The following is a 12,754-nucleotide window of genomic DNA, read 5'->3' on the forward strand; positions in this document are numbered from 1 at the left end:
CCCACCCTTCTCCCTCTCTCCCACCCCTCTCCCTCTCTCCCACCCCTCTCCCTCTCTCCCACCCCTCTCCCTCTCTCCCACCCCTCTCCCTCTCTCCCACCATTCTCCACTCCCTCTCTCTCTCTCATCCCTCTCTCTCTCCCACCCTCTCTCTCTCTCCCACCATTCTCCCTCTCTCCCACCCCCTCTCTCTCTCTTTCCCCCTCTCTCCCACCCCTCTCCCTCTCTCTCTCCCACCATTCTCCCTCTCTCTCTCCCACCATTCTCCCTCTCTCTCTCCCTCTCCCACCCCTCTTTCTACCTCTCTCCCACCCCACTCCCTCTCTCTCACCCTCTCTCTCTCTCTCCCACCCTCTCTCTCTCTCTCTCTCTCTCTCTCTCTCTCTCTCTCTCCCACCGTTCTCCCTCTCTCTCCCACCCTTCTCTCTCTCCCACCCTTCTCCCTCTCTCCCACCCTTCTCCCTCTCTCCCACCCCTCTCCCTCTCTCCCACCCCTCTCCCTCTCTCCCACCCTTCTCTCTCTCTCTCCCACCCCTCTCCCTCTCTCCCACCCCTCTCCCTCTCTCCCACCCCTCTCCCTCTCTCCCACCCCTCTCCCTCTCTCCCACCCCTCTCCCTCTCTTTCCCCCTCTCTCTCTCCCACCATTCTCCCTCTCTCCCACCCCCTCTCTCTCTTTCCCCCTCTCTCCCACCCCTCTCCCTCTCTCCCTCTCTCTCTCCCACCATTCTCCCTCTCTCTCCCTCTCCCACCCCTCTTTCTACCTCTCTCCCACCCCACTCCACTCCCTCTCTCTCACCCCTCTCTCCCACCCTCTCTCTCTCTCCCACCATTCTCCCTCTCTCCCACCCCCCTTTCTCTCTCTCTCTTTCCCACCCCTCTTTCTCCCTCTCCCTCTCTACTACTGTTGTCAAACTTTTGATGAAGTATTTTGTCTGCAGATTTAGGATACCCTGTAATCTTTGACAATCAAGGAACTCATTTTACGACCTAAGAGGGGAAAGAATTGTGTCGGGCTTTGTAAATCAAGGAGCATTTCCATTTCCCTTGTCACACACAGTTAGCAGGGGCAGTGGAGAGACAGAAAGGGTTCCTAAAGAATAAACTAGCAAAAATTTGTGTACAAACTGGGCTAAAGTGGCTTGATACACTGTCAATTGCACTAATGGCAATGAGATTGAACTCTAATCGAAAAATGGGCTTATCCCCGCATGAGATGAGAAGACCAATGAGGTTGCCATACTCAGCTCCATTAACTGTAAAATAAATGGACGTGCATCAGATGGATGAGACAATGCTAACCTTTTTGTATTGCTTTTAACCGTGCTGTCAGGGGCTTCTATGCGCAGGCGAAGGAAGCATTGCCGGAGCCAACTTCCGCTGACTGCCACGGCTACAAACCTGGTGACTGTCGACATAAAAACTCATAAAAGGAAGAACACTCAACAGCCAAGGTGGTCTGGGCCCTTTCAAGTCCTGCTGACGACCCATTCTCCTATAAAATGCCAAGGCCGAGCAACGTGGATCCACTCCTCCCACTACAAAAGAGCCCATGGCATGGGGAATCCCAAGAAGGTCTCCGAAATGACCGTCCTGTGACTACGGTGATCGCCTTTCTTGTTGTATGCTTAAGGAAATTTTTTTTTGTTTGTTTTTTTCACTTGTAAGGTAGAGATGGTGGTATTCCCATGGCCGATAAGTAATGCTCATGACAATGTTTGTTTATATTGTTGCGAATTCGCGCCCGCCGGCGTGCGAACGGCCACGTAACTCGAATCGCGGCACGTCGCCCACCGGACGGACAATTCTGTCGTGACCCTCTCGGACTAACGCGGGGAACTAGTCACGGGTGGACCTTTCAGCCTCACCACGATCGTGCCAATCGCCCCCCCCCCCCCCGTGTGGGATAGGGTTGTTCGCCAAATTCGACCTACCTAAGTACCCACACGGAGGGTAGACCGGGCGATCGCACCTCGCCGCAGGTCGACTCCGGACACGGGCCACTTAAGCGACCCGTTCCGTACTATCGGGATAACCGAGCGGTGTTATCGTCGACCTCGACGGTTCCGATTAATTATCGGGCGTATTAAGCCCACGACTAACCCATTATGTGAAGCAAGATGGAGATTCAATTAAAGAAAAGACGAAGCGAAACGGGAAAACAGTTCAACATAAGGCACATCAATACCGCGGCACACGGAGAGCACACATATACAATTACAACAATTATGCACCAAAAGCAGATGTTGCAAAAGAAACACAACAATGCAGATCTACTACCGACTACGCGAGCACACGGCAACACTTACACAGTTTTACTTTACAGACGGCGCCGACAACACATTTACTCAAAAGCAAAAGAAAAGGGCCACCCTCAAAGACAAGGGGGCAGACGGGGCCTGTGGGCCGCGAGACCGGGTGGATCCTACCCATGTCTTGTGATGAGCCGCAAATGTGGAGGCGGTGCCCCGACTCCGCGCTCCTTCGCGGGTTTCGTTGGCACTGCTTGGAGTGGGGTGGGAATGGGGCCCCCTTTTCGCACTATCTCAGCGCGGGGGGGAATTGTTGATGCTCTGGGGAAAGAGGATAGCTGGCTTGCTTTGGTCCCGCGACGAGCGACTCCACTGCGATCTCGTCGCTGACCGCCGTCTTCCTTGCCTCGGACCCGAGGTATCCGGTCCCCTCCGCAATTCTCCTCAGCCAACTGCAGCAAATCACCTCGACCACGCTCCAGGCTTCCTCTCTCTGCAGCTCCCCGACAGACTCCGAACCCCGACAGACTGCCACTCTCCAGACCTGATTCTCCTCAGCCAACTGCCTCCAACCCTTCTCCAACTCAAACTGCCTCGACCTTCCTGACTCCAACTCACTGCCACCAACCTTCTCTCCAACTCAAAAACTCTCAACTCTTCTCCAACTCGCCTTGACCGAAAAACTGACTGAATTCGCCCCGCGCTCGCCGCTTTATAGTGCTGTAGGAGAACCCATATGCAAATTTCTGGATCAGAACGAGCTCGGGGGTGGAGCCACGCTCGCGCATTGGATGGAGAAAAAGGGGCGTGAATCTCCCCTGATCCTCGAATTTGCATATATCGATTCTACTCTGACGCGCCTGGAGGCGGGGCCAAATCGCCCCGCACTTGCTGATTGGACGGATCAGAAGTGGGCGTGTATCATTCCTGATCCGACTTCTCCTCGGAAAGGCCGCACTTTGCACCCGCGGCTCGGCGCGCACCCTGTACGAGTCCAGGACAGCCTGACGCTCGGTGCCCACAAGCGGTGCGGGAATGGCCGCAGAAGGAGAGGCGAAGGTGGTGGAGGGTTTAAAGTGGCGGTCCATGGCCATGGCGACGTTTGGAATGGCGGTGATGCGATGTTTGCGGGAGCGAGTTGTGAAGGTAAAGGTCGTGGCTGTTGGCGTTGTTGTTGTTGTGAAGCGGCGTTGTGGTTGGTGGTTGTTGTGCGATGGCGGTTGAGACGTGGTTGGTTCAAAATATAGATAGAACAGAAAAACGGCTATCTTAAAGGGTCGCAGCCCGAATGAATCACATTTATTCCCTCTAAACAACGGGTTTGGGGCTAACTACACATGTACTTACAGAGATATCTCACCTACGGGACCTGAATGGTAGTTTGCGAATTTCCTCAACCGCAACAATATATTCGTCGGGCAAGTGATTTTAGCACACCTGCTCACCTAGCTAGTCACAACACATATAGACACAGAAGAGGCTTAACCAGTGAAGTTGAGCTTCATAAGAGCACAAGTAAAACAGATTTACAAGAAAGTATAAAGGCACACTCACATCTGGATGGGATAAACATTTACCTGGATATTTCTTGAAGACATGCTCAGGCCATAAATAAAACTAGCTGTTGGGTCTGCACTCACATATTCCATTCAAAGCAGAGTGGAATACCACTACGAGCAATACCCTAATTAACTTGGCAAAAGTGGTGTTGGTATTTTATGAGATGGATGCAAAAAGAATATCGAATTAAAGAATTAAACAAGGAATGGCTCGACTAAATAGCAGTTATTGAAACAACTAATAGGGCCAGAAAATATATCCAATGGCAAAATTTGAGTAATTGGTACTGGCCTAACTTCATTTTCAGTAAAATGCCTCCATATTTTGTGGTAAGACAAACAAAAGAAAAACCAGACCTATGTCTAGTGCAGAAGTCGTTGGAGAAAAGGATGTTCAGTCAATCTGAATGTAAGAGTTATATTATTAAAAAAAATCATGCAATGAGACCACAAGACCCGATAATTGTTCTTACGTATGGCAGCTTAGCTGCCGGGGTAGCCATCATTTCTTGGAAGCGTGACTGTCGCTGATGCAGTGCCCCTCTACCAGTACACACTGGTACTCATTTTGCTGACCTCAGAAGGATGACAGGCTGAGTCAACCCCTTGGTGTATTAATTCAGTAGCCAACGGGGCTTGAACTCGGGACCTTTTGGATCCCAAGCCACCACCCTAACCACTGAGCCAACACCAGGCAACAAGCATCCTTGAACAACACCTGTTTTATTTGTGGAAATCGAGCCTATCCGTGGCTCCCAGTTAATTGGATGGGATCATGTTATTTGGGTTATGTGGTACCATATGTACATCTATTTGCCCATTTCCCGTTTTCGCATGTGAAACAAAAAGTAAACAGGGTTGCTCTTCAACTGACTTGGCCTTTATGGCCCTCTATCCTCGAAACGGGGTTGCTCAGATAGCTGGAGAACTCATACAAATGGCAGCTGCTTTGGAATTGTTTGCTCATGAACCTGCGGATAGTTTAACAGATATTAATTAATATTGAAATGATTGCAGTGCGAACTGTAGCTATGCAACATTGAATTGCTTTGGATTTAGTATTTGCAGCGCAGGGGGGAACCTGCACAGTTATTGGGTCTGAATGTTGTACTTACGTCTCAGATAAATCAGAACACATTGCAAGTTTAGCAGAAAAGATGAGAGAGGAAGGAGCTAAGTTCCATAATTTTTATACAGATGAGGGAATATTTTCTTTGCTCAAAGGAATTTTTGGAGGATGGGGAACAAGATTGTTGCAATGGATTTTATGGGATTGATACTACTTGTGAAAATCATAGTCCTCTTCAAATGTGCCATGACAACACTGCCATCATTGATTATGACCTCATGCTTAAAGAGGAAAGCTACATCTGTAATGGTTATTCAACAAACACCTCTTTATAAGGATCCTGATCTCAAAGAGGAGTTTCATGACTTGTGCAAAATAGTGATTGAGAATCCATTGGTCGATGTCATGAGTATATCCTGTGACTATGGACGGATGTTATCTTCGATGCACCTTTCAGCCTTGTTACCTGAACCCGACACCCAGGTGTGTTGGAAATGGCTTGATCGCCCATGCTGGGTGGATCTCTACGGCAATGGCCTGAGGGCCAACTTCTACTCTTACGACAGTGACCGAAAGCAGGCCCAGCCATGCAACTACCTGAAGCCCGCTGCTCTGCTGGAGAGGGATGGCGACATGAATGGCTAGGGTCTACGATTTGTGCTTGGAGATTGATGCCGAGGAAAGAGATGCTCATGCAGGGGCTATGCATTTTCAATTGATTACAAATTGATTTTGTTTTGTCTTTTGAAGGACAACATGGGGGAGGATAGAAGTGGATTTCCTCTTTGAGTAACTTTTGAAATCGATCTTAATGAATACAGGCACTAATAACTATAATCTCATTATACACTGAATAATAATTGAACTCATGTCAAGAGTAAAAGAGAACCTATAGGAAATAAAATTATCCAAATATTTTTCTGTAATTTTGTTTTCTTATTAAACAATGTGTTTTCTGTTTCTTGCTAATGATTTGACATGCATTTGCTGAAGCAATTATAAACTATAACTTGGAAACGCTATATGAGTTTCAGTAAACCTTAAATATATCAATTAAATCTATCACTTGTAATATAAGCCTGGTGTTGGCTCAGTGGCTTGGGATCCTAGGGTCCTGAGTTCAAGCCCCGTCCCCCGTCGACTGCTGAATTAATACACCAGGGGGTTGACTCAGCCTGTCATCCTTCTGAGGTTGGCAAAATGAGTACCAGTTTGTGTACTGGTAGAAGGGCACTGCATCAGTGACACAGTCACGCTTCAATAAATGATAGCTTCCCCTGCAGCGAAGCTGCTATACGACGACCACTTGTTATATGATTAAGACAAATTCATTTACTCCTATTCAGTTTGTAATCCAAATGAACATGTACTTTGGCTTGTGTGTGCAAATGCCATGGTAAAGCTAAAGGCACCAGCAAAACTACGAGAAAGGAAACGTTTGCTTTACCAAGGCTGGGGACCATGCCAGAGTGGTGACTCGTTGATCTTTTTGTTCTTTGCAGCTACATGAAACTCCTTAACTCTGTTATTTCTTTTGCAACCTTGAAGAGTTGTTTGTGCTCTATTCTGATTGGTTGACCAGGTCTTGCTTGCCTGACCACCTCATGTTTCCCTTCCATTCTGTTTTTTTGGGAACCAGCCACATTCACTTTATTTAATCTAACCATTGTGAGAAAGTTACTCCTTCGGCAATCGTTTCTCTTCTGTCCTGGTTTTCCCCCACCCATCCTTGCTCTGGTGTAAAGGGGATCGCTTTGGGTTGTTTTGCCAGAGAAGTTCATCGATTGCTATTCTGTTCTTCCTCCACACGTACAATATTAAAGATTCTCCTTTGCTGTGCTGACCCTGGATGGACATTGAGTTCTTCCATGACACTTCCCAGCTGGAACCAACATAGTGGAGTTCCAAACATGAGGTTGGATTTGACGTTGGACATTTTCGTTCTTTAATAAGCATCAATCTATAGTTATATGCTAATAAATGTCAGTGTGTTGGTGTGTCTCCTCCAAAATTATGAAACCGAACAGTCTGAAACTTTGCGAGTATTCAAAGGGAGCTCCAAGGAAGTGCATGAATGGAAATTGGGTGTTTGGGTTAATTTAAACACCCCTTTTGAAGATAATTAATGGCCATATTTAATTATCCTTTATGAAGGCATCATCCTTCGTCAACCCCCGAGTCAGCCCTCTGTCAGCTTGCTGGGGTCTTAATTCACCATTTGGCATGAATGGCATGAATTTTGGCAACAATGGCAGCAACAATGGCTCCAACAGAAACAATGGTTTCTTAACAATGAAACACTCATGAATTTTCTTTTCCACTATCCTCATTCATATAATCAAATACATGATCATCATATCTATGAATCGCTGAATACATTGCAATGCTTGTAAACGCCTGCACACGCCAGTATTCTAGGCTTTATTTCATTTCTGCACATGCAATAATCTAGAATCTCAACCTGAGCCAAATTTCAAAAGATAACCACCATCCAGACACATCCAGAGTATCAAATAATGTGTGAATACATCTGGACATTTATAAGCATTACAGCTAAAATTCAATAAGCTCTATTATACCCACGTCGTCCAACTCTAAACCTAAACCGAATTTCAAATTTGTAACTGCAGAATTGACCTCAGCAGCAGTTGGGACTGCTAAAAAGAAAAAAAAGTGTTAATTTGTCCAATTCAGACATTGTTTGACATTCTGGGTGTCTCCAGGTGAAGTTTGCTATAACTGATCGCTTATCGCTTGCCAAGCCAGCACGGTCATATTAAACACCATCTGGAGATGACTGATTGGTTGGTATGACCCAGCCAGCCGTTTCTTCACCATTTCATTGAGTGCTGGCTTGAGTGCTTAATAGTGGTAGGCGGAATTGATTCCAAAGTACTCGAATCCAACAATGGAATCGAAAAGTGAACCGGAATTGACATCAATTACCAGTAATTTCCACTTCATAGAAAGAAGCGTTTTGTTTTTTCAGGGAAATTTATTTTGTCCGTATTGGGAATGTTTGGTTACTCATAGCTTGGTAATATTGTCACAGTTGTGGAAATTCACAGAACACCATGCGCGCTGGAACGCCAAGCAGTCAGTCTGTCGGGGTTCGGAGTCGAGTGAAGTGGAGCTTAGAGTCCGGTGGAGAGTGCCAAGGTTCGAGTCCAGTGGAGGGCTGTTGGCCGTCGGAGCGCAGCGGAGCCTGGAGTCCGGAGAAGTTCGAGTCCAGTGCAGGGCTGTTGGGCGGTGGAGGCAGCCGGCGAGAAGTCGCCAACCAGCGGCATAACGGTCCGAGGTGATCGGGCCCCGGGACGGATCGAACGACGCTGAGGAGTGAGCGGGCTCTTAAGAGAGCATCAACTCTAAAAGAGCAAGGCCCGTTCGCTCCTCTGAAGCGTCGTCGGCTAGGCCCGATCGACCAGGCCGCACGGCAAGGCCCAGACCAACCGAGTCGCCATCACACCAGCTGCCGTGTTGACGACGAGACATCGGGGGTCATCCAGCAAGTCACCACGAGGGTGGCAGATAACCTGCGCGGTCTCGCAGAGCTCTTTCGGTCTTCAAAGCTCCGCGGAAACATTAAAGGCCTACGGGTCCTGTTCTACCCTTTCCTTTCCTGGGGTTTTCTTTGCATGGAAGTTGTGGCGCCTTGTCCTTAAGTAGTGAACTGACAGTGATTGTGTAAATAATAAATAGAACGGCTGTAGTTCTTTTGTTTGCTCGTGTCTTGTCCCTTCCCCCATTAATTGCCTTGACTGCATGCGTGCATGTGTTCTAAATAAATGTCCCCTTTTGTTGAATATTCACCTGCTCGTTGCGTCCCTTCCTCCATTGAGCTGTCGTAATTGCATTGGGAATATTAGCTGGTTTTTATAACCGATAAGATAACCGGGTCCGACGGGGTTTGGCGATAATAAACCGCTCGGCAAATCGCAAACGGAACGAGCTGCTTAAAAGCGGCTCGTTTTCGTGCAGGCTCCGTTGAGGTGCAAATCCCCGGCATTTCTGTCTGCGCAAATAATTAGCTACATCGACAATTCGGCGATGAACCTTGTAGCGCATGGACAGAAAAGTTGGCTGATCTACGGTGTGGTTAAAAACACACCCGTAGCTGGATTTTGGCGTTGATCCGAAAGCTACGACTGGATTGCCCGTCCGGTGGGCGCGCGGCCGCAATTAGCTAAAAGCGGTCGTCTGCAAGCCGAACGGATGAAAACCACAAGAATATTAATGGAAAAGGAACACGCCCCAAAGGCGTGTTCCTTTTAAGTGAATAGCAAGGCATTTATCGTTGGCCGATAAAGTATGCTGTTTGTTTTGCTGACGAACAGGTAGGCAATATATCGGCTGATAAAGTTTTAACACATCGTTCAAAAGCTCCAGAAATGTAGTTTGGAACTGCAATTTGGAAAAGAATAATGTCTGAAAGTTACATGCTCACTTTGTTCAATCGACCTTACTCATTACTCATTACTTTAATACGTCCAATATGCTGAAACATTTGAAAAAACAAACACCACGAGAGTACCTATTAGTGATGGTTAAGAATGCGGATTCAAAGAAACCAAAGTCTGCAACAGTAACAAGTTCGCTTTCACAATCAATGATTGAAAGCACTTTCGCCCTGGTAATGCCCCAGTAGACTGCCTTCCCTTCCCCTCACGCTGCCTTCCCCTCCCGCCGCCTTCACTTCCCCTCCCATCGCCTTTCCTTCCTCTCCCCTCACGCCGCCTTCCCTTCCCTTCACACAGCATTCCCCTTTCTTTCCCGTCATGCTGCCTTCCCTCCCCATCCCCCCACAGTTACCTCCTCCCAAACCCCTTCCCCTCTCCACTCCCCATGGACATCTCTGGGAGGTCTCAGCATGTTGCTGCATTGACGTGTTGTTTCAACACAGTTTTGATATACCATACTCTGTTTTTAGAATGTTTTAGAGTAAATGCGTTCAATACTGTACTACCCTCACCCCCACCTCCACAAGTCCCACTACCAACAGCAAATCCAGAATCTCCTCCCTCACACGTACCTCCTCCCCACTTTCCCGTCCCCCCCCTTCATCCTCACTTCGACCCCCACCCCCCTCCCATAGTGCATAGCGATGTTTGGAGAGGTGTCACTCTCCCCCACCCCCCTCTTCCTCGCTCTTCCTTTCTCACCGCCTTCTCGCTTCACCCTCTCTCTCCTCTCCCTCCCCTCTTCCTACCCCCACAACCCTCAATATTCCCATCAGCGAAGCGATGGGTTGCATTTGCTAGTAATAATAAGTGTGTGTGTGTGTGTGTGTGTGTGTGTGCGTGCGTGTATGTGTGCGTGTGTGTGCGTGTGTGTGCGTGTGTGTGCGTGTGTGTGTGTTACCGTTTCCTCTATAACTCCAAATCCATGAAACCTTACGGCCCATCACTTTGCATGCAAACTAAGGAACTCCAAGGGAGTGCATGAATGAAAATAGGTTATTTGCATAAATTTAAACACCCCTTTTGAAGATTATTATTGGGGTGCTTATTGTCAAAAAAACAAAAAAAGCCATCTTGATCAGCCCACAATCACCTTGCAGGGGTCTGAAGCCACATTTTGTTTCGAGCCAGGTGGAACAGGCCATATTTGCGAGATTTAAAAAAATATATATTTTTTACACTGATCGCATTTTTCACCTTTTTGTGTGACCTGCTTTCATTATATACTGGCAAATACCACCTGTTGCTTTGCTGACAGGAATAAGAAGAGAGGGGGAGAGAAAGAGGGATGGGAGAGAGTGGGGGCAGGGGAAAAGAGGAGGGGAAAAGAGGAGGGGTGGGGGGAGAAAAGTGAGGGAGGAAGGAATTTGAGAGGGAGGGGGAGGGGAAGAGACAGAGAGGAGGGGGAGAGAGAGAGAGTGGGGGAAGGAAAGGCAGCGTGAGGGGAGGGGAAGGAAAGGCAGCAGGAAGGGAAGGTAGTGTGGGGAGGGGAAGGGAAGGCAGCGTGAGGGGATGGTCCGTCTGGCTATAACCACCATCTGGATATGTGTGGAGAGAACCACTGTCTGGTCATAATCACTGGAGATGGAGACAAGGAGTGGGGGACAGAAGGAGAGGGGTGAAGAGACAGATGTGGGAGGAGGGTGCTGCACTGTAGTAGGAGGGGGTGGGGCGAGGATGAGAGAAACAGAGAGGTGGGAGGAGGGGAGTGAGCAGAGAGAATGTTATGCTACACACACACACACACACACACACACACACACACACACACACACACACACACACACACACACACACACACACACACACACACCTCATCCATTTATAGTGCAGAGATGGATATGGATGCTGGCCACCTCTCTGTCTGGTCTGTCATCCATGCACTCTGAAACAGCAGAAGGGAATGAGTTTAAACTTTGTATTTATACTTGGGGTGTACCTGGGAATGTTACCGGTGGTTAATAACATTCATAGCCCGTTTTTTTGGTGTAAGTGGCAATGCATATTCTCCACGTAAATGTGTCCTGTGTAGCGCCATTCTTGCTGGGAGTGGGTGTTGCACGTCATCATAAAATAAAAGTCAATTCTCTTTGAAAAAAAAACTATAATATCCTATTAGCTTTATATAATTCTGTCTGTCTGTTTTGGACACACTCTTAAAGTGCAGGATGGAATGAGTTGAAACTCGGTGGTTATACTCAGGGTGTGCAGCAGAAATTTCTTAAAGTTGGGTTGGTTACACTCAACATATTCTAAACAATAAAGTGAGCTAATTGTCATACTGCACTGTTTGTGGGGGCTGGTAAGATGACCTGCAGGTATGCACTCACCTCGAAGCTGTCTCGCCTGGGTTTAAATCCAAACCCAGCTATATATTGTCATCCTGGTGTTTCACAGGCAGGGTGATTTATCAATGTGTGAGCCGTCCCTCGGATGGATGTTAAAGTCGGCGTCCCTTCTGCCAACATTAGTTGGTATATGTTAAAGATCCCACGGTGTTCTTCCTAAGAATGGGAAAACTATCACCGGCATGATGGCTAAATCGCAAATTCCTGTCCTATCTACTGCTGGGAAGACAATGGCAAACCACCTCCTGTAACCCTTACCAAGAAACTGCTTCAGCAGCACACACGCTCTCGAACAGAGTATGGTACACCAAAACTGTTTGTTGGTTTTCACTTACATTTTAACGTAAACAATTCTCTGAAGGAAACCCATTCGTTTCAGGCTCAGCTTTTAAAGCCCAACCTGAAGAGTATACAGGGCCATCCAGACAGTGTTGGGAGGAACTATGTATTTCCAGACAGTGTTGGCAGGAATAACAAATGTTTTCTCAATGTATATATAAAAAAACAACATGCTTCTAAAGAAAAATAATGGCAGGAAAACAAGTCGCTCAAAGCGAACACGTGAAATCAGAGCTGTGGAGAACCAGAAGCAACATTGTCAAGCAGCTAACCGTGTGTCCCATGCTGAAGTCTGAGCATTGGAGAGGCAGGAGCACCAGCGAGGTTATTGCACACCTGAACAATCAGCTGCTATCATAGGTGCAATACTGTTACTTTATGTCTATCGCTTTTCTGAACCTTATGCTAATTTTTTTAATGATCACCACCTCGCAACCATTGACTTGCTGAAAGTAGATGGCGCCACAGAATAACTAAAAATGCTCAATTTGAAGCAGACTCAGGGATGACCCAATGGATTTGGCGGACTGGGTGAATCGGTGAACGGAGGAGATGATAAATAGAGGGGGAAGTGGGTAAAGGGGGAATCCAGTGAAGGGACAGACAGGTACGTTTTCAGGTTGCAATGGGCCATTCAGTAAGAAGTTCATTACAAAGAGACATCTGTCACCAGAAACAACTCGTTTGAGCCTTCTTAATCAGAACAAAACTCTCTCAAAATGTAAACCTTTT

Source organism: Eptatretus burgeri, chromosome 10 (genome assembly GCF_056783735.1).
Source record: "Eptatretus burgeri isolate ZD-2024b chromosome 10, Ebu_testis_v1, whole genome shotgun sequence".
Lineage (NCBI taxonomy): Eukaryota > Metazoa > Chordata > Myxini > Myxiniformes > Myxinidae > Eptatretus > Eptatretus burgeri.